Source organism: Castor canadensis, chromosome 11 (genome assembly GCF_047511655.1).
Source record: "Castor canadensis chromosome 11, mCasCan1.hap1v2, whole genome shotgun sequence".
NCBI classification, from domain to species: Eukaryota; Metazoa; Chordata; class Mammalia; order Rodentia; family Castoridae; genus Castor; species Castor canadensis.
The window spans coordinates 79,334,810-79,362,463 of NC_133396.1; the positions used below are offsets into that span (position 1 = coordinate 79,334,810).

Consider the following 27,654-nt stretch of genomic DNA (forward strand, 5'->3'; position numbering starts at 1 on the left):
ATCCATATAATCACTTCCCTTTACCCTGTAAGAATACTTAGCCAATGACATGGTATCGAGGTAACTATCCTAATAAAACAAGAACGGAGAAATCTAAGGTGTTATATAGGTGACAGAATGAGAGAGAGAGAGAGAGAGAGAGAGAGAGAGAGAGAGAGAGAGAGAGAGATTATTGTAATTAATTTTCAGCATCATTCTCACATGACACTTTTTGTCCTAGGGATGAAAATGTTCATTTTGCAAAATGTAGCTATAAGAAACTCAAGGCTTGACTAGAGGCATGGCTCAAGTGGTACAGTGCTTGCCTAGCAAGTGCAAGGCCATGAATTCAAACCTCAGTACCCCCCAAAAATGTTAGCAAATGGTGCCAGTACAGAGAGTAGTGATGTTCCACTGTAACAAGCAGAAAATAAAGGCAACACATTGAGTTTTTCATGAAGCTACTTGTCTACCAAGCTCTAACTCAAAGGTGACCTCTGCTGGGAGGTCTTTCCACTCCAAATGGAAGTGGTGGCCCTCCACCTGCTATCACACCATATCTGTCATGCTTGTGACAGCACAAACCACGTTCCCCAAGACCACCGAGCAAATCATCCTAGGTGTTCCCACAATGAGGATTCAGCGGGTGGGAACGGAATCTCCTCTTTTTTATCTCCCATCAAGGAACACATCTGCCTCTCACTTCATGCTTATCACTTGTCTTGAATGTTTGGATGGACCACTTTCTTAATTTTCTCACAACACCCATGGGAAGTACACAGAAAAGGTCTGTATTATACGTTCATTTCTACACAAAGAAATCAGGTTCACCTTAAGGTGACCTCCCCAAGGTCCCATGGCTGGTGACCAGGCATCTGGAAACCAGCCCACTTAGAGGGCATGTAGTTGACTATAATAATCCAGGCAATAGAAGACAAAGGCAGAAAAGATTAAACATCTTCTTTTGCTGAGACTTGGAAGGTTAGGCTGGGATCTCTTTCACTTGGCTTAGCCTTCCACAAGAAACAGGTTTAACAGTCTAAGATGAAAGGTATTTTGGGAGTCTGTACTCCCCCAGAACAGAGAACTTTTTAATTGAAAGAATTTTCAGGGGCTGGTGGAGTGGCTCATGTGGTAGAGTGCCTGCCTAGCAAGCTGAGGCCCTGAGTTCAAACCCCAGCATTGGCGGAAAAAAAAAAAAAAGAATTTTCAGTTACTAGCTCATTCTGAAATGTCACTATTTACTTCCTGTTGCTATGGAAAATGCCACCCATGTACAGTGCCATGGTGAGACTGGTCTTCTTGCTCCGGCAGGACAGCAGGCTCCAAAGTGGTGGAATCCTCTCAGACCGCATAGATTTCTAAGCCTGATACCCAGCTTCAGGGATTCCCATGCCCTTGGGAACCTACCCTTGTCTTTCCATCCCTCCTGCAGCTCCACAAAGACGAGCTGGACAAAGTGATGGAAGCATGAACTTCTACAGACTCCAGCACTGTCCCTTCCAAGAAACACGGGACAGCTCTGGGCAGGAGGGGTGTGGACCCCAGAGGAATTCCTGGGGAAAATAACTTGGAATGAAGAAGTCTCCCCACACTCCTTAAATACCACCCAGTGCAAATATTACGTCATTTTATAGGTATTTTGTTTCTACAGGACATTTTTATTTGCAGACTCCAGAAGTGCACCCTGGACAGGACTGCTACAGGAGGTGTCTTCATTTGTAAGAGGGAGAAAAGTTAACATGGTATTTATAGACTACTTTGTCAGTGGAATATACAATCTGGCACCCAGTGGAGAGCAAAATTTTGGATTTTAAAACCAGACAACTATACACATCAGAACAGCTTTTGCACACCCCAAGTCCAAAACAGTGAAAAGCAGCTTACAGGAGATATTCCAGAGCACATAATAATCTCACCCAGAGCTTTTTATGCAGGGCACACAGGAACAGTCCTCAGAGATAAAACTAAGTTGCACGTAAGAACAGAAGTGCCAAGTAAACGATTAAGGATTTTTGCACCTGAACCTCAGGGAAGAGCCTGCAGACAGGGAACTTCCTTCAGGAAAATGCATAGGAAAATTCTTCCTTCAGCTGCTCTGCTCACCTGTTCTTCACATTCAAAATTTGGCATGCCACTATTATTTATTGTTAACTGACTTTAAACTGTAGTGCTTCACACAAAGTTGAACAGGAAAGGAAAGCAAAGCAGAGATTTAAAAAAATTAAAATGTCACACAATGTTAAACTATTTCAAACACTGATGATGTCAATATTAAATTCTGAATCACTAGCAACATCACACACTGCACATCCGGTTTATGTGTCGATATAAATTAATACATTGGATGGCATATTCCTTTGATTTAGAACTTCTTTTTTTGTATGTAGACAAGTATTTTTTGCTCAACACAGAATGTACCCAAGAAGATGGAGATAAATTAAAAGAACTTTAATTTTAATAATCAAGTTGAGTGTGTTTGGGTCCTTGGAGGATTTTTCTAGACCTAATCAAAAATCACGACCCAGAGAGCAAAAATAACCTTCTCAAACACTGAGACCACGGAAGGAGAGCCAAACGGGTAAGTGCCACAGGGAAACCAATGTTCCAGGTAAATAAAGCTCTCACTAATTCTGGGTCCCCAGAGCTGCCCTGTGCCAAGAGGTTGTCCACCAAAGCGAGCAGTCACCACCATTCGTGAACGTCAATGTGTGGCTGACACTTTCAGATGTCACATTTCACATAATTACTATATTTTATATACTTTTATTTATCTATGTATGCATGCAGTACTGTGGTTTGAACTCCGGCAAACCACAAACTCCAGCTTACTAGACAAACACTCTATCCCTTTAACCATGCCCCAGCCCCACCCCTTTTCTTTTTTTGCTTCAGTTTGGTTTTTAGACAGTACCTTGTGCTTTGACCCGAGGCTGGCCTAGGTCTTTGACTGCCTTACTTCCACCTCCAAAGTAGCTGGAGTTACAGGCTACACTACCATGCCTGGCTCGTTTTTTTGTTTTTAGCTTAGAGAAATTTGTTAAAATTGTTGGTTTAATCTTCTGTCCTAAGAGCATCCATGCAGCTTCCTACAACAAAGACACCACTCTACTGGCTTGTTTCTGAGACAGTCTTGCTAACTTTTCCCCCTGGGCTGCCCTCAAACCATGATCCTCCTACTTCTGACTACTAAGTAACTGGGATTACAGGTGTACATCACAAACCCAGCCCTATAATTATCTTTTAAATATTATCCCCATCATACAAATGAGGAAATGGAAATTCAGAGACAAAGTAACTTAACTAAAGTTATATTGCTGGTAGATCCAGAACTTTTGCCTGACCTTCAAATCCTTCCCAACTCCATGTGCTATGACTACGATGATTACTATTAACAACTATCACTTGCTGTGAATAAGTCACATACATTTTCCTGTTTATCCTAACCACTGCCACCTGAGGTGCTGTTCCCATTTTTACAGATCAATATACTAAGGATACTAAGGGTTGAGTAGCTTGCAAGTTCATCCACAAGTGGAGGAAAAGTCAGGATTTGAATCAAGTTCAATGAGACTTGAGAATCCTCGGTTCACTGCACTATCAGGATGTTCAATTTATTGATCACAACGTAATCGAATGGAGACCAAGACATTCACTGCTGTCTTTCCCATTACTAGGGAATGTTGGGCCCCCAAAAAATTGATACCTCTTAGACATGAATTACTGCAAAATGGGCCCACTCACTTCTTTCATTATTGTCAAATGCTGTGACATGTTTCTAAAACAGATCAGAAAATTTAAGATTACTCTGGGTTTATAGCAGCTTTCAATACACTAATAAGTTCACAAGAAACTCAGAATTAGACATTTACTGTATAGTACTAGCAGGCAACAGAAGTACAGTGGCTTAAATGACTGGCCTACTCACTGATAAAACAGGGAAGATACAACCTGTCTCATAAGGCAGTTACATGAGACTCAGATGAAGTCGTGTATGTGCACAGCTTCATGCTGCACACAGTAATCAGTCCACAATATCCTCATCTCACAGCGTTGCTATTCTACTGCCCTCCCGTTTGGGAAATGGATCTAAAAACAAGAAGGTTCTTTTAGGTTGAGTAAGAATAAAAGAACAAAGTAGTTAATAAATTCAAATTTTGTTATTCAAAACAAAAGTATAAATCCAGAATCAAGCATCGGGTTTGGGGGCAGGTCTAGTATCTGATTTCTAGACAAACCAGATGTTACCAATCCTCTTCCTTTAAGAGGAACATAAAAAATATTAAAGTATCTCTCAGTGTAGCAAAGGTTTAAGAAAAGAGCCGTGGGAATTAATTAATGGTGAAAGAGAAATAAAAGACCCAGCATAGTTAAATAGGGAATAGGAGAAACTTGGTAAGTCACTAAAAATAACTCAATCACAAAACTAAAAGGAAGCTGTATTGAGGTGAATGCCTATGTATCCTGGGATGGAAATTTCCACTGACCAAAAGAGGAAGCTTTCTTCTATCAGAAGACGTGGACTTTCTAGAGGGCTCTTCTCCCCTCCTGGATGGCTCTTCAATGGGACTAAGTGGAATTTCCGTTGTCTGAGGAGGCTGTGTCAAACGGAAAGCACAGGACAGGACCTTTTCCTTTCAAAATCTGGGAGGACTACTCCTTTATCCTTGATGTATCTTTGGCATCAACATTCAAAAGGAAATGCAAAACCTTTCTAGGATGTGATTTTCTTGGAGAAACCAGAATCTGTCTGGCTTTTCAGCCAGGTCCCTTGAATTGAAAAAAGTAAACCGGTTTCCTAATGATTTTTTTCTTTCCTAATAATTCATTCCTTTCTTCCCTTCCTTCCCCTCCCCTCCCCTCCCCTCTCCTCTCCTCTCCTTTCTTCCTTCTTTCCTTCTTTCTTCATATTTTGAGACAGGGTCATAATACATATCCTGCCCCAGTCTCCCAAATCCTGGGATTACAGGTGAGTGTGACCATGCCTGCCTTCCTAGTAATTTCTTAACATGAATGCTGAAAGTATAACTTAACAGGTAATTTTAAGTGATGTACACTTCACAAACTTCACAACTGTCCTATCTATCTATCTACCACCTGCACAATTTTTATAATATGGCCTTTAAAGATATCAGTGACATTTCTGCAAACTTTCATTTTGTTGTGGGACTGAGATTTGAACTCAGGATTTCAACCTTGCAAAGCAGGTGCTCTACCTCTTGAGTCACACCTCCCATCCATTTTGCTCTGGTTATTTTGAAGATGGGGTCTCATGAACTATTTGCCCAGACTGGCCTTGACCCATGAGCTTCCCAATCTCGGTCTCCCAAATAGCTATGATGATTACAGGCATAAGCCACCAGCACCTGACTCAATCTTACTTTCTTGCTATACGGGAATATGTTTATTTAACTTAGTAAATTTCTTTCAAAGAAGCTTATAAAATCTTCAAATTTCCTCAAGGTAAATATTTAGACAAATTCTTCTAATATTGAAAAAAGAGAATCAACATATTTTCTACTGCTATTCATCTTAAAGCAAGTCTTGACATGCTAAGTTCTAGCAAAGCAATCAAATCCACGGTGGAGAAATCAGAAATCACTTCCTGTCGCCCTCTCCCAACAATCATTCTCAAACCCATGTCAGTGGCTATCTCACTGTCATAAGCCTCAGCCCTAGGCCAAATTGAAGAAGCAAAATCAAGAAATATGATTTCTCGGGGTGTGGTTTCCTTGGAGAAATTTATTGACTACCAAGCTTAATTCTTATTTCACTTCATTTTTTCTAAATTAATACCCCCCCCAAAGAAACCCCTAAACCCTTAAGAAATCATTTGATTCAATTTTATGCCACTGTTCATAGCATCTTTATTTTAACCATCTTTGTGACTCCAAAACATAAGATAAATGCCAACTTACATATGTTGAATGATCAAACTCAATGACTTTACAAATTGTTGGATTGAATCTCAAGCAGTTTTACAAATCTAGGCATTGTTAGCCAATATTTGTTTTAACTAAAACAACACATTTTTTAGATGGAATCCCTGTCTTGTCCAGTGTGTGGTACATGTAGGTTAAAAAAAAAATCTCTAGCAGGAATCTGATGGAGTCATCTTTAGAGTCAGGAATCCCTGGGGTAAGGGTCCAGATTCTGTCACATACTAGATAAGAATATTGTCCTCACTGGACAGATGAGGAAACGAGAGCCTTGAGAGATGAAGTAACCTGCTCAAGATGAAATACCCCACAAACGGTAGAGGCAGCAGTCACACCAGAGGTGAAGTGAACAAACAAGACAAAGAAAAAGAACAGTTTTGAATGTGACTTTATTACAACCCCATGCTGTATCTTAAAATACCAAAGAAGCTCAGAAAGAAATCTGAGTAGTTACATCCTACTGAAGAGAGCCTTGTTACATTTAATACACCCATATTCTTAGGATCTCTGGCAGCTACAGAAAACTCTTCCAGGACTACATGCTATAGTTAGGATCAAAAATGTCCCCCAAAGGCCCATGTACATGTTAAATGCTTAGTCTCCAGGGTGGTACTATTGGGAGAAGGTGGAATTTAAGAAGTGGGGCCTAAAGAGAGGTTTTAGCATATTGGAAGATGGTCTGGACAGGGCTGGTGGGATTCAGCCTCCTCTTCTTCCTGGCTCTTTTTCACAGCCATGATATGGATGGGCCTCTGCTACCACATGCTCCTTACCACTTACTGCTGCCTCACCACAGGCCCAAAAGCGACAGGGCCAATGAACCATATCCAAAACTCTGAAACCATGAACTGAAATAAACCTCTCTTCATAAGTTGATTATTTCACTTGTTTGTTATAGTAATGGAAAGCCAACATAAAGGTATTCAAGAATTTCCAAACACAGACCCCATCCTCAAAGGACACACAATCTGGTGAAGGAGTGTGGCCTATCAGCACAACTTCCAACCAGAGGGCCACCATGGACGGCAGGTGTATGGACATATTAACCCTTGGGCACCAGGGCCCAGTCTGTGTCTGGCCTTGAGCAACCTTGCCTATTGACCCAATGGGCCTTGGAGATTAACGCTTTCTACGTGTGCTGTGGAGTGAAGGCAGGGCAGGAAGCAACACACTGTGGAGCTGGAACGGCTGCACAGCCTGAAGAACCAGTCTGCCCTCCCAACACTAAGACATCCAAAGCACTGTGCAGAAAGAGGACATGCAGGATCCCAGATGAGCTCCAGGACCCTCCAGTCCTCGAATCCCTGAAGAGGAGACACAACTGGAGGACGAAGCTTTTCTCTCCACCTAGCACCTGCTGAAGTGCCAGGCAGCACAGACTTTGGAAACGAGAGAAGTTCTACTTCACATTGCTGGGGAACAACAAGAGTCAGCTTCTGAGAGCACCTAAGGATGTGAACACTCTAACTCTCTGCTTTTTATCACTGGGAAAAGTCCGCAAAACGGTGTGAGGACTGTAGATGACCTGTGAGTTCCCTCTGGGCCCCACCTAGCAAGCACACACACACCTGACACCTCCCTGCCTCCTGTCCCCCTTTCCCACAGCTGCTCACTGTCCACACTCAGGGTGTGACACCAGGAAAAAGCTCTTGGGTAATATAGGAGCCAAACACAAAGACTTAAGACAAGAGGAAACATAAGAGCCAAGGGAAGGTCTGGGAGGCGCTTCCTTGTAGAGAACGATTTCCTTATTTATTGCTGTTTGTTTGCATTGCTGAAACAAGAGACTTGATTTTGTGTTTCAGGTCAATTTTCTGTGTTCATTTTGGGTTTAAGCTTGAGCCAAATACCAAACCTCATTTTATGCTTACCTAATGATTTTGTTTCCTGAAATGAAGAGCTGTTGAAATGTGTGTGTTTGTGTGTGTGTGTATGTGAGTATGTGTCTATGAGAGAGAGACGAGAGAGAGAGATAGAGAAAGATAGAGAGACAGAGAGAGAAATGGAAACTCCTTCCAGGGTGAGATTCAAACATTTTAACCTTCTGATCAAACAAAAAATTTAAGAAGATTCTAGCACCCTACCCCCACAGGGGTCATCCGACCTCTTCTTCCCCTCAATAGACAGAAAGGGGTCCAGGTTGCAAGACCCCTTGGCTGGCTTTTTCCTGCCCTTCAACTCAAAGGTCATATACTTCTCCCCAACCCGGCCATTCAAGTTCACTGCTGCAGCTTATTGACTCTACAGCAGTTATCAGTATCTGAAATGTTTGCATGCAATTATTTCTTCACTTGGTTATGGTACATCCCCTTGTAGAACAGCTATTCCAGTAGACCCAGGACCATCTGTCTTGTTCTTAGCTGTCTTCCCAGCACAGAGAGCAATGCTTGACCCTGGTGAGTATTCAGTAGATGTTTATGGAGTGAATGAATAAGGCAGAGCTAGAGGCCAGAGAACAGGAGAAGTCCAGGAAGGGCAAAGTGGAGCAGAAGGTGCTACTTTCTGTGTTCTAGCAGCTAGTCGAGTCAGTGAGAGTAGTAAGGCAGGATAGTTCATATCAGATTTCTTTTTTGACCTTCAGAGAAGGGTGTTGTTAAATCATGGGCTCTTGGGTTCCAAAGTCCTGGAATTCTCTTCATCCTGAACATTTTGAGTGGGCTCTGACTTTTCCACACACTCTCCTCTGTATAGGCACCTTCACATTCTCCACACTGACCGCTCTCAAGCCTTCATATATCCAAGTCTTCTTCCCCCTTACTCTTTGTTGGTATTTGACACATTTCACAAAGAAAAAAGGTGACATAACAGAGGACTACTCTGACCTTCCAACAATAATGCCATTAACTTGGTCGCATCTGTTCTCTGTACCTCTGCTTCCAACTAGTTCTGTATAATGCAACAGCTTCCTTCTGCTATGGCCAGCCTCCCCACCCCTTCTCACCTATCAAGGACTTCTCTTCTACAGGCTTCCCCTTCCTCCTGTACCATCAGCATCTCCCTTTCTGTTGGCTCATTCTCATCCTCAAATCCGTTCTCTTCTCACACTCCTGTTGGGTTTGGTCCCACCATGCTGCTAGCCTCATCATTTTCATCACTCACCACTTAACAATGGCATCAGGGACCTTAAAAGCAACTGAGGCCAATAGGAAAAGGGGACCAGGAACTAGAGAAAAGGTTAGATCAAAAAGAATTAACCTAGAAGGTAACACACACGCACAGGAAATTAATGTGAGTCAACTCCCTGTATAGCTATCCTTATCTCAACCAGCAAAAACCCTTGTTCCTTCCTATTATTGCTTATATTCTCTCTACAACAAAATTAGAAATAAGGGCAAAATAGTTTCTGCTGGGTATTGAGGGGGTGGGGGGGAGAGGGAGGCGGAGGGGGTGGTAAGGGAGGGGGTGGGGACAGGGGGGAGAAATGACCCAAGCCTTGTATGCACATATGAATAATAAAATAATAAAAAAAAAAACAATGGCATCAAGATTTATCTGTCAAGTGTTACCCCACCTCAGTGCAGCACTACTTTGGAATTCCTCCTGTTTAATTTTAGAAAGACATTTTAAATAGCAAGCACAAGGCCCAAGGTCAAACCCTAGTACCTCCCCTCTAAAAAAAATAATAATAGAGAAACATGTTCCAAATTTCAATTTTTCTCTTCCCAATGCAGAAAATTAGACTCCTTCTTTTGGAAACACTTCCTTAGCTTAGCTACCTACTGTGAACCTACATTTTTGCCTGGTTTTCCTCCTATCCCAAGTGGTTGTTTTTGCAGGTTCCTTTCCAATGCCCTGTTCTTCTACCTAACTCCTCAAATTTGGAAGGTCAAGGGGTCAGTCTTAGACCAGCCTCTTGCTTTGAGTACTACCTATTCACGGACAGCTCTTAGATGTCACCCACCAACCTGGACCACTTTCCTGAGCTTAGTTGTGAGAACAGCTAAATTCTATCAGAATCTTGCTATCACAAATTTAACATGGCCAGCTCAAGGCATCCAATGACATAAGTCCAAATTCAGAGAATTAGCTGACTTCCTTCACACATCTCACCAGTTACTGCCTATACCCCCCACTTCCAACTACATCCTGAGTCTGACCAGATCTCATGTTCTCCATAGCTATGGTCTCTCCGCCATGGACCCTACACTAATAGTCACTTAATACTATAAACCATCCTCCAAAGAGTAGGGCGAGTGATCTTTCTAAAGCTTAAATAAGATCATGCCATTCTCTATCTTCGACCCACCAATGGTTTCCCAGTAATTTAGAAAAACATCCAGTATCTTTCCATAAATGCCCACAAGGCCTTGCTTCCCTCTCTAGCCTTCATTCCCTCCCCGGTTCTCCTTGCTTACTGCCATGTTGGTGTAACAATAGTTACTCCCAACTAGCTGCTAGGAAGCAAGGCTGTGTCCCAAGGTGCTTCCAAGTTTAGTGAAAGATGATACAGGATCAGGAAAACAATTACAATGCTAGGAGAGGAACCTGGATGGTGAGCAATGAATTATGAGCCCTGGGAATGAAGCACTTTCTGAGTCTCCCTGGTGAACAGAGTGGGCAGGGAGTGCTCATGGTGAAGGATTCCAGAAGAGGTGATATTACAGAAGTCAGGAAAGGATAGGAGATGTCTCAGGTTGGAAGAGGCTCATTCAAATGTTCCCAAGGATGCAACAGGAAAGCACTGTGCCTGGGATTGAAAGAGAAGGTGGGAAAGGGGTGTAGACTGGAACCACTCAGTTCCATGCAGGTACTGAGCACACAGCATGACTAGTGCCAGGTGATGAAATAATAGTATTATGGATATACTGTATGAAGTAAAACATTTTCTTAAAATTAATTTCATTTATTTTTACATTTTATAAAAAAATTTTAAATTGCATACGTGACTTGCTTTTATATTCCTCTTGGACAACACTGGTCTAGAAAGATAAGAAGGTGGTCATGAAAGGCTTTCCATATGATGCTAAACTTGAATCTCTTCCATAAGCATTCATTCCACAGATAATGGGGCCACTGAGAGCATCTGTGTGCGCAAGTAATATGTTCATATCTGCACTTACACAAGTAGGCATCCAGGGGATACCATATGTGCATTATTTTAAACCAATCTCCCCTCTGTCCTCTGGAAAGAGTGGCTTGGGAAAGAAAGCCTTCTGCACACTACTCCTCTCTGCAGCCCAGGACAGAGTCCCAAGTCCACCTCTGGGCAGCTTAAGCAAGAGAAAAGATTTTTCCATGGTTATGGTTTTAGAACACAGCAGAGAAGACTCAAGGCCGTGAGTGACCACCATTAATACATGTGTGCCCCACTCCAACTCTGCCACCAGGAAAATGACTGCCAGACCTGCAAAACCACTGGAGGCCAAGAGGAGATGGCCACGCACTGATCCTTTGGGCCACAGCAGACCTACATAAAGACACCACAGTGAGAGTGGCTCCAACTCCCGAAAAACGTCCATCCACCTGTGACTGGGGACAGCTTGGAAAAGAGTGCTCCTTGTGGTTCTTCACTCTACAAAATTGAGTAAAAAAGCATGTACCTGCTGGGTCTGGCTTGGATACCACTGTTCTTGAGTTTAAGTATTAAGAATTCTGAGATTGAATGGAGTTTTTAAAAAGACTCTGGAACTTGTTTTCTTGATACAAATACATTAATGAAAAATACCAGATTCGTACTCTATACTGCTTCCTTCACTTTAAAAAGAGCAAAAAGCAAAGCAGAGAAATTCCTAATTATCTCAAGGATTCTGTCAACCTTTTAGGCTTCTCTGGGTAGGATTTCTGCAAATATCTTAACTCACCAAAGTCTATAAATTTTGCAAAGACCTGGGGCTGTACTTTCCTTGTTCCTCACAGAGGCACCAGGTCTTTAAAGAAATGATGAATGGGTATAGTTATAAATAGTCTAAGGCTAACAAGAATCAAAATGAGCTATAGAAAAATCTGGTATTTGGGGAATAGATACTGGCATATGCTTGAGTTAAAAATTCCAGAGCTATTTTGTTAGGTAAGAACAACAAAGTGAAGAAAGCATTCATAAATTACTATAATTTCAAAATTCAACAAATAGTATTTAATTTTAAAGTGTCTGTTTTTTAAAATGTAAGGAACTGACTGCTAATTAAGATATGAGTTATATACATGGACATTTTAAGGATTTTAATAGAATGAATGTTTGTCACTTCATTAACAGTGAGGGGAAAAGCAATATTAATCAAAATCCTACAAATAATAAAGTGTGCTGTGTTTGACTTAGCAACTGTTCTGGTCTGAGGCAGGGCTAAGAGTAGAGGACCTTCACTGGAATCGGCTGGTAATTTCTCATCATTTGATAAACACTTCTGTGTGGTGTTATTCCCTGTACTGATGTGTTCACAAGATCACAGATTATAAATGGATACTACCTAGAGTTGCCAAATTTAGCAAAAAAAAAAAAAAAAGTCCAATTAAAATTGAATTTCACATAAACAGTGGATAACTTTTTAGTGTATCTCCCTAAGTATATCAGATGAACATACTTACAATAAAAATATTTTCAATTATTATAAGTAAGAAGTAAGAAGTTGTATTTTCTTGCACACTGTACTTTCCATGGCAAGCCCACTGGGTACGCTAAGCTGCAAGAACATTTTGACTGACTATCAGGACAGCAGATCCGTCCTGGTACCTTGAGTTGCCCTCAGATCGAAATCCAGTAATTCTTTTATGACAGATGGTGACAAATGTGACTAAGCAGACATCTCAACACAGCATCCAGTGTCCATGGAAACACATTCAAAAACTGTCTGCCTGCCTTCCTAAATTAATCTAGAATCATACAATCATGGAATTTTAGAATCAGAGCCCTGAATAGATTTTTTTTTTTAAAGAAAGAAATTATGTCATTTGCGAGTGCAAAGAACTTTCCCATGACCAACTCCCAACATAGGGGGAGAGAGGGATGCGAACACTGTATTTAACTTTGGGAGAGCCAAGGTGTCAGGCCTCTGAAGTCCCACATTTTATTTATTCTTCCAATGTTAGGAACTTATTAAGGGCCATCTTTAAGAGTGATGACATGAATAGAAAAGAAATGGATTGGGAACATCTCCAGGATGAATGGTCATCAAATTCATCTGGGTAACACAAGTGTTTGGTGATCAGTGGGTACTTGATGGGTGTTAGATGAATGACTGAGTCACTGCATGTAGTCTGGAGTCAATGAAACCAAATGTGTTGAGGGAGGGGCCCACAAAAGGGAAAAAAAAATCACATGAAGAGTAGGCTCACAGGCATAGTGATCACAGCCCCTGGCCCAACCTCATTTTCCTAACCAGACTTATGGCTTGTGACAATGCTAATCACGATGCAGAGATACCATCACTCCCTGCATTTGGATCTCTAGAAAAACAACCAGATTTCAGCCTGGGTTCACCTCAGACCTAGTGGCTTCCCCTCTCTGGGCCCAGCCTATCTAGCAGGGGCACAGGCCAGTGGACCACAGGCTTTCACAGACCTCTAGAAACACCTATGACTCAGCTACAAAAGGAAATCAGAACTATCAAAGTTAATAAATGCTTGCTTAAATGTCTGCAAAATATTACTCTAAGTCAATAATCAACTGTAACTCAGTGCTCATATGGTTAAATACAGTTAACCATAAATAGGTAAAATGCATTTGATTAATTCTAATGCATGAGATGGGACCAGCTTTGTCCACATTACACCCCCCACCCACCATGTGTGGCCGCTCTGATCACAGTGTGTATCACCTCATGGACCACCTCTGGCAACATTCAGAGAAGGAATCCTTTCTTCTGCTTCCCCTCATCTCCTACTGTCTCCCTCAACACTGTTCATTGCAGTCATGCTCTTCTCAACACAGTGAATTTGTTTACCCACAAAATCTGTTAACCCACAGTCCCCCCTACCACACTGACATACCATATAGGACAGCTAAAGACTTCTGTGTAGGTCTGCTGGGAATAGTCCCAATGGTTGAAAAGTGAAAGGAGGTACAAATATTTTAAATAGCTAACCTTGATGTGTGGCTCACCATACATCACTTACTGGGCTCAGGTGTCACTTATTGACACCTCAGTGACAATGGATTCCACTGAGGTGGGATCCATTCTCATTCTCATTTTATAGACAAAGAACTGGAAAGGTTCTGGTCAGAGGGCTGAGCCAGGAGTTAAACTTGGGACAGCCTGATTCTGCTTTAGATAAGTCATTGAGCAAGCTAGCTCTAGAATGAAGGAGACAAAAGTCTTTACTGGAATGTGGTTCATATCTATAAGAATGTTATGCCCCAAATAGGCTAATTCTAGGAGAAAAGAGGGTGGAAGACCACAGGAGAATAAAGACACCGAACAGATTTTTTCAAACAAGGAAGTGGGGACGATGGCGAACATAAGATAAGCCCACCTGGAACTGATGGCAGAGCTACTAGGCCTGCATTTTGAAGCCAGAAGATCACTGAATGAAGAGGCAAAGCCTCCTAGTGCCAAGAGCTGGAGGGAGATAACAAGCTCATTCATTTCAACCACATCATTAATAGATGGGGACAAAGCCAAGGGTCAAATAACCTGTCTGAGACAGCACAGCTGCAGCCGAAGAGAATCCTGGGCCTCCAGACTCCACTTCAATGCTCAGTTGCTCACTCTGAATGTCTCCCTGGGCCTACAAGTGAGAAGTGAAAGGAAAAAGAACTGGAAACATCCAAGGAAGGAAAAAAGGCAACCCAGGACACGTGCAGAGAACCCTGACCTCCAAGCCTCTCTGAGAAACCTTTAAGGATCCATGAGTAAGAAGTTGCTGTAACCAAAAGGAGACATATCAGGTTTTTTGTGTTCTCTCTCTTTCTCTCTCTCGATTCAGGAAGCTAAACCAGTAGCCAAATTTCTGTCAGAGCTAAAATGGAGTTTTGGCAGATTCTTGTGAGCACAGGCACTAACAAGGATTCACTAAGAATATCATGTCAAGTTAACTTTTATATCCTGTTTTTTTTTTTCATTTTTCTTTTATCATTCATATGTGCATACAAGGCTTGGTTCATTTCTCCCCCCCTGCCCCCACCCCCTCCCTTACCACCCACTCCGCCCCCTCCCTCTCCCCCCCCTCAATACCCAGCAGAAACTATTTTGCCCTTATTTCTAATTTTGTTGTAGAGAGAGTATAAGCAATAATAGGAAGGAACAAGGGGTTTTGCTAGTTAAGATAAGGATAGCTATACAGGGCATTGACTCACATTGATTTCCTGTGCGTGGGTGTTACCTTCTAGGTTAATTCTTTTTGATCTAACCTTTTCTCTAGTACCTGTTCCCCTTTTCCTATTGGCCTCAGTTGCTTTAAGGTATCTGCTTTAGTTTCTCTGCGTTAAGGGCAACAAGTGCTAGCTAGTTTTTTAGGTTTCTTACCTATCCTCACCCCTCCCTTGTGTGCTCTCGCTTTTATCATGTGCTTATAGTCCAATCCCCTTGTTGTGTTTGCCCTTGATCTAATGTCCACATATGAGGGAGAACATACAATTTTTGGTTTTTTGAGCCAGGCTAACCTCACTCAGAATGATGTTCTCCAATTCCATCCATTTACCAGCGAATGATAACATTTCGTTCTTCTTCATGGCTGCATAGAATTCCATTGTGTATAGATACCACATTTTCTTAATCCATTCCTCAGTGCTGGGGCATCTTGGCTGTTTCCATAACTTGGCTATTGTGAATAGTGCCACAATAAACATGGATGTGCATGTGCCTCTGGAGTAACAGTCTTTTGGGTATATCCCCAAGAGTGGTATTGCTGGATCAAATGGTAGATCGATGTCCAGCTTTTTAAGTAGCCTCCAAATTTTTTTCCAGAGTGGTTGTACTAGTCTACATTCCCACCAACAGTGTAAGAGGGTTCCTTTTTCCCCGCATCCTCGCCAACACCTGTTGGTGGTGGTGTTGCTGATGATGGCTATTCTAACAGGGGTGAGGTGGAATCTTAGCGTGGTTTTAATTTGCATTTCCTTTATTGCTAGAGGTGGTGAGCATTTTTTCATGTGTTTTCTGGCCATTTGAATTTCTTCTTTTGAGAAAGTTCTGTTTAGTTCACGTGCCCATTTCTTTATTGGTTCATTAGTTTTGGGAGAATTTAGTTTTTTAAGTTCCCTGTATATTCTGGTTATCAGTCCTTTGTCTGATGTATAGTTGGCAAATATTTTCTCCCACTCTGTGGGTGTTCTCTTCAGTTTAGAGACCATTTCTTTTGATGAACAGAAGCTTTTTAGTTTTATGAGGTCCCATTTATCTATGCTATCTCTTAGTTGCTGTGCTGCTGGGGTTTCATTGAGAAAGTTCTTACCTATACCTACTAACTCCAGAGTATTGAGCAGGAAAAGTCAGGTCCACTTAGGCATCAAGTGTTTGGTAGTGCATGTGACAGTCTGAGAGCTGGAGAATAAAATGATAAAATAAGAGCTGGTCTCAGCCTCTTAGGACATCTTCACCAGTCCCATACAGACTTGAGACCGAGGCCTCTACACTCCCGGGGGAACTTTCACCCACTGTACTAACTAAGGCAACATCTGCTAATGGTTTTACTGACCTGCCCGAGTCCTTCAAGTCAACTGTGAGCTGGCATATCCCCAGCCTAGCACACATGTGAACTCAAACTTTGTGTCTGTGTTCATTCTCCATCACCTGTGAGCATCCATCATGTGTGCATGTTATGCTGAGCCCCCAGCACACTTTGCTTAGCAGACAGACAAGGTCCCTGCCTGCCCTCAGGGAAACTGAGCTCTAGTGTGAGCGACACTAGGCATTGAGTGAAAAGTAATCATGCAAGTGCTCATCAGTGTTATGAAGAGAAAGCAATGGATGCTGTGAGTGGGGGAATTAGGGAAAACTTCTCTGAGGCAATGATGTGTAAGCCAAGAATGAAGACAGAAGTTAGCAAGTTAAAGGATGGGGGAAGGTCACTTCTAAAAGAAGAAAGCCTGTGAGGTTCAGTGAATGGAAAGAAGACCTGTAAGGCCCAAGACGGGACAGAAGAGGACCAACTGTGAAAGGTGGTTGGGTCTCTCAAGGATTCCCACTCCTAGAGCAATGGAGCATGAAACTGAAGGGTTACAGAAGGGAAGTGGGGTCAGGTGTGTAGTGTATGCCTGTACACAACCTGCAGGAGACATAAGCAGGAGGGTCTTGGTACAGACTTCCTAGGTAAGAAAAAACACAGGAACTTATCTGAGAAATAAGTAAAGCAAAAAGAGCTGGGAACATGGCTCAAATAGTAGATTGCTTGAGTATAAGGTGCTGAGTTCAATTCCCCAGAAGAGGCAATACATAAATAAAGCAGGGAAATGATGCAATAAGACCACTCTGTGTATCCAGAACAACTTGAAAGAGGAAGGCAGCAGACCCTGTTAAGAGAGCCTGCGATAATCCTAGAAAGTTTAGAATGGACAGAGATACACATCACACACTATTCTCACTGGTACAGAATAATAACCCAGTCTAATTCATGCTTGGGTAATAATTTGGAGGAAGTGCTTCACAGGGCCCCATTTCTCCTTGGCTCTGCCCTTGGTCTCTGTCTTTTCCAACATCTTTATCTTGATGGGGATGAGGCCAGAAGGAAAACTAGCAACGTTGCTGAGCACATAAATCTGAGAGGAATGGCCAATGTCAAAGACCCAAGTGAAGCATCACTTGTCTTTGTTCATAGGCTCAGGGAAAGGGAAGGTCTGTAAAGATGAGAACTATATGGTCTTTGGTATCCTCAAAGAGCTCTCAGGCTTCAGGGGGACATCTGGTAGGACAAACATTAATCAAGACAGACTGAGATAAGGGCTTTCACACTGCTGTAAACATGCTTCTGAGGACATGCACTGGCAAGAAACATGAAATCTGGCAAAGAGGGAAGGTTTTTCAAAACTAGCCTCTGACCTTGTCCTTGCAGTATAGTAACATTCTGAGAGATGGAAGGGGAGGCAGAAAGCATTCCTAGCAGCAGGGCAAGGCAGGCTCCAATCCACTTTTAAAAAACATCAGGATTAGTGTTCACTTGCTCACAAAAGGACTTACAAAGACTTTCCACATATACCGGCTTGTTGAATGTCATATCCACGCTGAGATCAGCATGAGTTATTTTGATCGATAACTGAGCATACTGCTGCTCCACCACCTAACTGCCTGGGATGCAGCCAGAAGTCACACCCAAGCAATCAGGCCCCATTTGTGAGCCTTATTCAGCTCTTGATCAACAAGACTGGGCAAAACCAACAGTGTGACATTTACAGAAGTTATGAAGACCTACACTCAGGTTTAAAAACTTTTCCGGAAGTGCAGGATGGAGAACATGTCACTGCCCTGTCTGTGGACTACAGGACAGAGTATTTAATGAGCAGTCAACCCATACTCATAAATACTATACTTCTGCTTGTGAATCCTCATTGTGCTCCACTTAGAGGTTATGGTAAGTAAGGGCTCCTCTGTGGGAGGAGGTCAGACATCCCTAAGTCTCATTTCCAACACTTTCACCTATTAGCTCTGTGGCCAGGGATTAGAAACCACTTCTCTCCTGTGAGGCTCAGTTTCCTCATCATGAATCCGGCACACTAAACCCACCCTTAGGGGCTGCTAGAAGACTGAATGAGAAGATGCAGGCACAAGGTTGGCACGAAGCTGGCACTCTCTGTTGATGTTGGCCTTCATTAGCACCACCATGTCTGTCAGAACACACTTGAGACGGTACTGTAAACTGGACTTTTGGTTCTATGTTTTTAAGAGATTATAAAAATTTACAGAGCACTTGGGAAGGGTTAGCATGTGGGATGGCAGGGTAGAAGCTTGAGAAGGCACTAGTCTTGCAAGTTTGGACATTGGAAAGCCTGAGTTCTTGCCCTAGTTTTGTCACTCACCAGCTCTGTGATCTGAGGCAAGTCACAACTTATTTGTGACTCAGATCCTACCTGTGGAGTGAGGAGAGTTGAGATATGAATTCTAAATTACTTGTGAAGTCTCGTTCAGCTCCAAAAGTCTTAAAATTATATGAATCTTCCAAAGAGAGGATCAGGAAATTCTATGACATAGTTTGTGAATATGGTAAAAGCAATCACACAAAAGAAGAGTATGGTAAAAGCAATCACACAAAAAGAAGTGTGGTTTACAGGGGAAAATCAGAAAAAGCAGGACCAATAAGACAAAAGGCTTCAAAGATAGAATATCTGGGCTCAAGCTAAAGAAAAAAGAACTTCCCAACAATAATGGATGTAAAAAGTAACTACTGGATTGTGAGATCTTCAAGGGCAGTACTACGGTATTCAACTTCACACTCCCAGCACCTACCCCAGTAACTCACACATAGAAAACTCTGAAACCATGGATGGATTGGATGGATGGATGGATGGATGGATGGATGGATGGATGGTTGGATGGTTGGATGGCTGGATGGACAGATGGATGGATGGACAGATGGATTGGAGGAGAGGAGGGAGGAAGAGAAGCAAGATAGGAAAGAGAGAGCTGCCTTGAGGGTAGTGAGCTTCCCCTTGTTGGGTGCATTTAGGCATCAGTTGGATAGCCATCCATAAGGGCTGCTACAGAATGGATTTCTGTCCATGTAGGAGGTTCCACTAAAGGTCTATGTGATATTTATTTCCTCACTTCTCTCCCTACTAACTCATCTTACATATTTTTGTCAGATTAGTCTTCCTAAAAGACAGTTCTGTTGATGTCACCCTCCTACTCAAAAAATTTTGATGGCTCCCAATTGCCTATTCAATTAAGTCCACAGTTCTGGCATTTGAGGGCCTCGTTCCTGCTCTGCCTTAGAAATTTTTATTCATTTTTCAAAATTCAACTTAGATATATCCTCCATCAAGAAACTGACTGTTTTATCCATTTCCTCCCAGTTTATCCAAACTGTTTATTATTATACATTACTGCATATAATTATAGTGCATTTACTGAGAGCTCTTGTCTTAGGTGAGACTATGAGGTCCCTGAATAAGGGGGCAAGCTTTATCTCTGTACCTCCAACAAGTAGCAGAGTACCTGAACTCAACAGTCATTGGATTGAAAATAGTAATCAGAATTGTTTATTGCTTATCATATGCCAGACATTCCATTAACCCCCTGATATGCATTATTTCCCTATTTTTATGACAGATCTACTATCCCCATGACAAGGAAGTGGGGGCTTATGGGAGGATAAATAATATGCACAGAGGCAAAGCCAGTAGGTGGAAGGGCTGGATTCAACACTAGTAGGGAATGCCTTCAAACTCAGAATATGATCCATCCCACAGCACTGATTTTCCTGCAGTAGGACCATCCACACACAGTCCAAATGCTTCAGGTGCTCACTCATTCAACAAGCATTCACAGTGCCATCAGGGGACAGGTTCTATATGTGGAGTTTCTGCCTTTAAGAAGCATACAATCTAATGTGTGAAATGGACCAATCAATAATTATGGCACAGTACAACAATGCCATCCAAGATGAATGTGCAAGAAGAAAGACCTCTCAGTCAAACTGGAGGCATGGGAAGCGGTAACTCCCAACTATTCAGCAACTTCTGCATGCTGAAAATCATAGCACAAGGCTTTACAAATGAATGCAATGTGGCACAGCAGGCTATAGCAAGGTATTTAGGAGTGTCATTTCTGGAGTCAAAGTGCTGGCCTCTCACTATTGCTACTTTCTTGCTGTGTGCCCATAAACAAACCACTTAATCCTTTCTGCACCTCAGTTACCCCATCTGTAAAAGGAGATAGACAGCATTCCTACCTCAAAGGGATGTAGAGATTAAGAGACAAAGTCAATACAAGGCACCAAGACTGCTGCCTGGCATACAGTGTTGCATACATTTCACTTATTATTACGTAACTTGCCCAAGAGCACAGCAAGTAAGAGTCTGACTTGAATATCCATATGCATTGCAAAGAAAGTCTTTGCATTACTTAGATTTTTCACCTCTGTGATGAAATAGCTGAGAGAAACTGTTTGGGGAAGGAAAGATTTGTTTTGGCTCATAATGTCAAGGCTTTTAGTCCATGGTGGTGACTACAACTTGTTTTCAGGCTGTGGTGAGGCATAACATCATGATGGAGAGGGGTGGTAGAGGAAAGGTGCTCACCTCATGGTGATCAAGAAGTAGAGGGAAAGGCCTACGACAAGATATAGCCTCCAAGGACAGCCCCCGCCCCTCTTCACCTAGGCCCCACCTCAGAAGTCTCCATCACTTCCTAGTACTGCCATCAAATTATGAATTGATCAATGAATTAATTCAATGATGAGGTCAGAGCTCTCAGGATCCAGTCATCCCATCTCAGTGACTAGGTCTACCAGCTGGGAACCAAGTTGTCAACATGTGAGATTTTTGAAGACACTTTATATCCAAACCATGACAGTCTTTCTCAGGGATGCACTTAGGACAAGGTGAGCTTAGAGCTAAGTTTTGGAAGGCAAATGAAGGGATAAGAGGACAAGGCAATGAGAACTGTCAACATCCACAATGCTCCACACTGGTACTCCCTCTCCAGCAATCCTGGCCCACTCAAATCTTATCCATCATCCAAAGCCATCACATCCAACCTCTAAAAATGTTCCCCTGATCTCTTGCCCACATACCTGGTTGACACCTTTCTTGTCTCACTAGTTTTGGGAATCAGTTGGTATTGACACACTTTTGTCCATAAAAATGTGCACACACATGCACACATATGAACAGATCTTTACGAAGCACAGCTAACAATGCTTACCAGCTCAAGTTTAGAAACACTTGTTATGCTAATTACTATTTCAAAGCTGAAATTAGAAACCATCCCCAAACTGCAGACAGCTCTGCTGTAAACAACATTTCCTACTCATCCTAACTTCTCATCTTGTAGTTCTGACCAATGCGGGAGGTAAACTGTGGTTTTCACTTAAAGTGGCCAGTCTAGCTAAGCAGATAAGGAGAAGTAGAGACAAAGAAACAACCACCCTCCCCAACACACGTTTACCAGAAATGGACACCTTAGCTTTCTTGGTTTCCTTACAAAGGTAGACTGGAAGAAAGTGGGAAAGAATTCTATGCTAAAAATCATGAGAAACATGTAAAAAATTTCCTAATGCTAGCATATGTCAATATTTTGTTTTAAAGTGTGAAGAAACTTTTTTTCTCCTGGCCCATTTTTGGTTTGACCAAATGTACTTCAAGAACACACTGAAGTGGAAGTTTCAGAGCAAGTCAGGAGGAAATGCACAGAAATAGTGCCAAAGCAATGGTGGAACTGTGAAGTTTGTGGGTGAAAATGGACGAATGGGAATCATGTTTCTATTACCTCTGCTGTTAACCTAATCACAGAAAGGGAAGTAGATCTGTAATCACAAGGTAAATAAAGTGATTGACAGAAAACAAGAAGACTTGGATGATACAAAATTTAGATAATCATCTCTCCTCAAAATTATTAATTTGACATCTTGATTAACTAACTGATTAATCTTTATTTATTACAGGTCTCCTTGTTTGTTTGTTTGTTTCTATTCTGGACTTAAAAATAATCAGAAAATTAGATCTGAAGGAAGATTAATGTGTTGGGGAAGGGGAGGTGCTACTTTAGACATTAACCTAACTTCAAATTAAGCACCAGGGTGGAATACAAGTACATTTTGATGCCAAATAAAACACTGGGGACGGGGGGTGGGGGGGGGCTTCCCCAAAGCAAAGCAGAGTTAAAGTGGAAAGCCTGAGACAGTCCAGTGTTGACCTTTGTTAAAAATGAAAAGGCTTAATGGTAAGGCAAACCAAGTTATTTTTTTCTTCCCAACAGTCTAAAATTAGATACCTTAGCAATGCTATCTTTCTTTAGGGAAAAATAATATATATCACAGACCTCACTTTGAAACATCACTGAAGCATTCTTCTTGATGGCTAACGTCACGCTAACCAGACTTAGAACGGAAGTCTAGTAACATGTCACCTCCAGCAAAATGAAACTCTTCCTCTGACATGAAGCATCCATCAAGAAACCCAAAGCTATTTGGACAAACACCCCAAAAGTAATTTTAGGCTACAAAAAAAGTCTCAGTTTTTGTCTTCCAAAGATACATTAGTAAAATAAATAGAATCAGCAATTTTTTTTCCTTCTTGCACAGCCTAAATCCTGGCTCTCGGAGAGTAATAGGATACTTATCAGATTTCCCTGAAGATTTCCTTCAGCTTTAGATATCCTGACACCCATGGCAGAACAGAGGCAGATCCAGGATTTGAACTTCAAATTCAATGCTAACTTACTGGAGGACTTAAAGGTGCCCTCTATCATCTACGCCCTCCATCTCCACTACTGGCTCCTAGTGATCCTATTAAAACTGTCAGGTCATGTCATTCCTCTGCTAGAAACCCTTTGCCATTCTCTGAGAGGGAATATGAAAGCCCACATGGCCTCTAGGGCCCTGCATATCCTGGCCTTTATGCCCTCTGTGCTCCACCCTTGCTCATCCCTCCAGCTACACTGGCCTACTAGCCCAGGATTCCCCTGCCTGGAATACTCTTCCTTCAAACAACTGCATGGCTAACTCCTTCACCTTCAAATCCTGAAATGAATGTTTCCATTCATTTAGATTCATGTACAGTTATGTGTCCTTCAACTCTATTTTTTCCTTTCTTCTTTTCCAGTGGTTATTAACACTTTCAAACAAATGATACAATTGACTTACTGTGTTTACTGTCTGCTTTCCCCAGCTAGGTGGAGTATATCTCTGGGATCTGTCTGGATTGCTCACTCAGTGAAATCTTGGGTTCTTGGAGGTTAGTAGGTGTGCAACAAAGGTTTGCAGGATGAATGAACAAGATCTTTTATTGTTCTAACTTCTTCTGATTTCAGGGGATATTCAATAGTCCCCATTTGGTAAACTGTGGCTGGTCAGTCCCCACACAAACCAACCCAAGGTTTGGATCTGGCTATCCCCTAAAGGTTTTTATTCTGAAAGCTTGGTCCCCAATGTGGCAACATTTAAGGTGGTGACTCTGACAGGTGTTAGAGCCTTCAAGGGGAAGGCTTTTCCTGAAAGAGTGAGTTCTGGCTCTCACAGGACTGTATTGGTTATCCAAGAGTGGGTTTTTGTTAAGAAACACCAGACCATGAATTTGGCCTCTTCCACAGACATCTGCTTACCACAGGTGACCTGTGTAAGCAGGCTCCTGTCATATGATGTCAACTACTATGTAGTAATACAAATAGATGCCCTTAAAAGACTACAGCACCATGCTGTTTGGACTTTCTAGCCTAGAATCATGACCCAAATATATCTTTTCTTTTTAAGTTATTCAGCCTTGGGTATATTGTTATAGCAACATAAAACTAAGACACCAGAAGTACAAAAGCACTTGATGGCCACCATTTAGTGAGAGTTTACTATATACCAGGTTCCAATTTCTACACATTTCCTCCTTTCATCTTCACCAAAACCCAGTGAGCAGGCTGGAGATGTGCCGCCTAGCAAGCACAAGGCCCTGAATTCAAACCAAGGTACAGCAAAAAGAAAAAAAAAAAAAAAGCAAGCAGGACATTACTGTCCCAATTTTACAGAGGAGGAAACAGGCTGAGAAAGATTAGATAAATAAACCAAAATCACTGTGAATGCCTGCACTGGGCTTTCTGCAGATCCAGGGCTACCTTTTTGGTCCCATTCTGCCTCCTTCATGATAAAAGTGACTCACTTCTTCAACAGCACCAAACAGTTAGACCCACGAACAGGTTATAGAAAGGTTCTGTGGTGCAGTTAGTAGTAGAGAGAAAACCTGGACTCAAAGAAATAAACATGATAAAATGTCATAAAAGAAGCTATACTTTTATAATAAAACATCTGATCATCTTGTACAATCATTCTGACACTGTTACAGCCAACCCAATAAAAACAGGACATGCAAAGAGATGGCATGCCTGCTAAATTCAACACTGGCTCCCTAAAGACTTGCTGTGAACCAGGACAGCCCTCAACCACTTCACTGAGCCTCACCACCTGGCTATGCTGCTATGCTGCCAGTCTTATGTAGTTCCTGCATCCTGACATGAAAAGAAAAAAAAAAACTACATGCAAAATAAATGAATCCACAGAGGAAAAACACTCTATAATCACAATTTCTGAGTTTGGAAGTACTGTGAGAGCCCTACAAAGAAAACCTAAGTCATCTCAGGCAGTTGAGTCCAGAAGGTCCCAGAGAACAGTAGAAACAAGACAAATCTACTCAGTGGAGATTCTTTCCCCTGAATCACCACAGTGGTGGACCAAGGTTTGGTCAACACCCAGCCACAAAGGAGACAAGGTCTATGAGCAAGCATTTCCAAAAGGGTCAGCTTCTCTTCAGAGAAAGGGAAGCAGGCCAAACCAGACACCCACTGTATGGCCTAGAATAGGCAGGGTGGGGAGGCTGGGTGGGAATGCCCGTCAAAGGCAGCTGTCACCACCAACTCCTGAACCAAAGGCACTGGGAAAAGGAAGGAAAGGCCAGTCCACACACATGGAGTGTGACAATGACACTTTGTCACCTGTCAGGCCTGCCTTTCTCCACACAACTCATATCTCTCCTCCAGACACTTCAGAAACAGAACATTCACCTTACCTTTCCAAGATGGGAAGGGGCTATCTTGGTGACTAGGACAGAGATTAAAAGAGAATCCAGAGCTTCAGTGTTTGCAATTGCCTGGTTCAGATAAAATACCTGACACATGGCTAGCTAACGTTGCCCTTTTACTTGCTAATTGTGTGTTTTGAACTCAAAGATCTAAAATTAGATTATACACAAATGCCAAGAATTCCCTTAGTGATAACTGTCTAAAAAATAACCCAAATTTTAAAACCCTGTTTAAACTGTTTTAATGAAGATAGCAATCCTAAAGTCTTAATTTGTAAGGTCTATAATTTGCAGCAATTTTTTTTTACTTTATTAGTAATGTAAAATAAACAGACTGTCCTTAGGGAAAAAAATTAAATTAAAAGCCTTCCCAAGTATTCCATAACCACTCTGAGAGCTGTCTTGACACACGGATGTCTTTGGGGGAAGGGTGTACTTAGGATTTAACTGTACTTAAAAAATAGCATTGTCGCTATGGAAGCAGCTCTAAATTTTGACTGTTTTCTCTTTATGCTAGCAAAGGCCATATTCTTTATATGCAGCTTTTCTTTTCACTGCAAAGGGCTCTGACAGTAATCTGCCTAGTTTGTAGCATGCCCTGCCTTGCCTAGACAGTCACCTTCCCTTCTGCTGTTCTAACTCTGATGAGCCAAAACTATGAGGGGAGAGCATAAATCACTGGAATTCTCTGTCTCTCTCTCTGTCTCTGTCTCTATCTGTCTGTCTGTCTGTCTCTCTCTCTCTCTCTCTCTCTCTCTCTCACACACACACACACACACACACACACACACACTCATTCATTCCTTTAAGGAATCATAGAAAAGGCCCATTCAGTCCTTGTCATGTTAAACTAGCCTAATTCCAATCCCTCACTATCTAGACTTTTCATTAGCAGCTGTCAATCAAAATCATTAAGTGTGAGCAAGGTTGGTTTTAAACTGAGCATTTCAGAAACCCTACCTTTAGGTGTACTGCCCTTTCCATTTGGTCACCTTTAGACTGTAGCCACTCTTTCAGATACTCATGAAAAAAATTACTAACATAAGTTTGAAACTCTTCTTGCTGGACTGTGCTCACAGCCTGTGTTCCATTCCAATACTTCAGGGGCAGCAAACTGTCATTCTTTGAAGATGTGTTTGAGTCTGGGAAGCAACCAACAGGCATTCAGAGCCAAGCTTGCCAAACAAGATAGGTAATCATGTTGAGTAATACTGTTTTTCATAAAAATTAGGTGTAACCATGAAGTAATGAAACCAGTTTTCTCGTGAGGATCATAGTTTGACTTTGAAGGGAAATCCAAAGAGAGTTCCAGAAGTGTCTGGTAGAAGATATTGTTGGGTTTTTGTCCATTTTTAAACATGGCAGGATCTTGGGAATTAGTACAAAACCTCCAAAGTAACTTCAAAGACCTTTCCCATCCACATAAATGTGTATATGTATAATGAAGAAAATTATTTCTGCCAAGTACCTCCTAGCCTAACCGTTTCATTAATTTACTTTACTCTTTGCCCACTGTCATTCTCACAAGTTAAGTGGTAGAAACAATGTACTAAAATACATGATTTCTTTAAGGAACAAAAGGCAAAATAAGTAAAAATCGTACTTAGCATCTTAGAATTGAAGTGGCTTTAGAAAGTCATCACCTCAACACTGCCACACTGGAGACCAGGCTTCCAACACACGAACCTTAGGAGACAAACTATCTTCAAAGCACAGCAATAGTGAATCCTACATAAACTATTGTTTTGTTCCTACACACACAAGCCTATGATAAAGCTCAGTTTATAAATTAGGCACAGTGATTAACAACAATTGCTAATAATAAAACAGAACAAGTATAACAACATACTATAATAAAAGTTATGATGTGACAAATAAGTCTCATTCATTCTCTCTCTCTCTCTTTTCCAATATCTTATTATACTTTTACCTTTGTTCACTTTTTCACTTAGTGGAAACACTTTATAGCTTCTCTTTGGTCTGATTGCCAACATCACTACTCTTGAACTTTGGGGCTGTCAATGAGTAAAATAAAGATTACTAAATCACAAGCACAGCGATAACACGACTATTGATCTAACAATTAAAACAGCTACTAATGTTTGCCGGTGGGCAGAGTATACAGCATGGATACTCTGGACAAAGGGATGA

General features: G+C 41.7%; 1 protein-coding gene across 3 annotated transcripts in view; it reads right to left on the reverse strand.

The window, feature by feature from the left end:
* Positions 1-27,654, reverse strand: part of C11H1orf21 (chromosome 11 C1orf21 homolog) — a 238,657-nt gene that overhangs the window by 170,740 nt on the left and 40,263 nt on the right. The window contains exon 1 of one of the 3 annotated variants that reach the window (XM_074047265.1): positions 14,325-14,435. The exons of the other annotated variants lie outside the window; for them this stretch is intronic. The gene's annotated coding sequence lies outside the window, so the exon portion shown is untranslated. Of the gene's footprint in view, positions 1-14,324; positions 14,436-27,654 lie in introns of those variants that run through there. 3 annotated transcript variants of the gene reach the window in all.